Source organism: Cryptotermes secundus, unplaced genomic scaffold, assembly GCF_002891405.2.
Source record: "Cryptotermes secundus unplaced genomic scaffold, Csec_1.0 scaffold530, whole genome shotgun sequence".
Taxonomy (NCBI): Eukaryota; Metazoa; Arthropoda; class Insecta; order Blattodea; family Kalotermitidae; genus Cryptotermes; species Cryptotermes secundus.
In genome coordinates this window covers 190-1416 of record NW_019729216.1, presented here as the reverse complement: position 1 = coordinate 1416, position 1227 = coordinate 190, and the positions used below count along the sequence as shown (strand labels likewise).

General features: G+C 40.3%; 1 non-coding gene across 1 annotated transcript; it reads right to left on the bottom strand.

The window, feature by feature from the left end:
* Positions 1 to 875: 875 nt before the first annotated feature.
* LOC111865509 lies at positions 876 to 994 on the bottom strand. Its single transcript, XR_002842982.1, has one exon. It is a non-coding gene; the product is annotated as a 5S ribosomal RNA (ribosomal RNA).
* Between the last annotated feature and the right edge of the window lie 233 nt (positions 995 to 1227).

Below are 1227 nucleotides of genomic sequence, written 5' to 3'. Positions count from 1 at the left end.
TTAAAATGTTAAAAATTACAATGGAATTAAAATTTTTGACGGTCAATGATGATGTATAGTGGAGCAGAAGGGTATTCAAGGAGTCTGCGTTATTTTGATTGTGTGCACATTTTGCTTGTCAGTTTTCCGCATGAAAGCGGTGTGTGTTCTAATTTCTTTTTTGATGTTGTGAGAGAAGGAGATTAAGTTTATTATATATATTTTACGGTGTTCTGTGCAGGTTAACAAGTCTTTTTCTCTAGTAGATAGCGGTTGTTGCCCCTCTGCGGTTCTGTTTTTACCCGAATCGTAATGAAATTTATATTTATGACAGCTTATATGAATCCATGTTAGCAACACAATCCAACACGACAGCAAATTTCATTAAATTTATCTGATGATGATCCAGCTGGACCGAAACTTGTAGGAAAATGTACAAATAAACAAATATTAATATTTTATTTGTTTCTTACAAATTTGTTGTTTCGACGGTCCTGCGAAAAAAGAGTTTTACACACTTACGTTAGATACCCACCCGACTGCCTTCACTTCTCGCCGACGAATATCTAAGATAAAGGTATAAGAATGCATTTATTTAACTAATCCAAAATAATTTCATTATTATTTATTACAGAGTCGTGGTAGCTCAGTCGGTATAGCGAGTGGCTTCGGGTTTAACGACCAAAAGGGTCGGAGTTCGAGTCCTGTTAGGGTGAATTTTCCCTCTCGACGTCGTCTAAATTCAGGACCGTCTCTGGGACCCACTTAGCCTCCTGCCAATAGGTACCGGGTGTAAAGCGGCCGGGGCTTGTAGCTGACCACTCAACTGCAATTAGTCCCAAGTTCATTAATAGTAATGATAATAATAATAATAATAATGAAAAGAAAGAAAAAAAGAACAATAGCACGTGGTGTCCCCAAGCGGTCACCCATCAAAGTACTAACCACGCCCAATGTTGCTTGACTTCGGTGATCGTAGGAGAACCGGTGTTTTCAACATGGTATGGCCTTTGATACACACTGTTTCGCACAAATCCTTTCTTCAGGGACCTAAATATGGCCTTGCCGTACTGTTTCGCATGTGCATGGTCGCCATTTCCCATCGTGATGTTCTGATACACATAGCGTCCCTTTTGCCTGTGCAGTTCTGAGACGTCAGGTAAGACGGAACACTGAAGAGCGCCCAGACATTCCGTTTTGTTCCAAGTCTTCACGGATCGTGCACGGAGCAACATCTTGAATGAACTT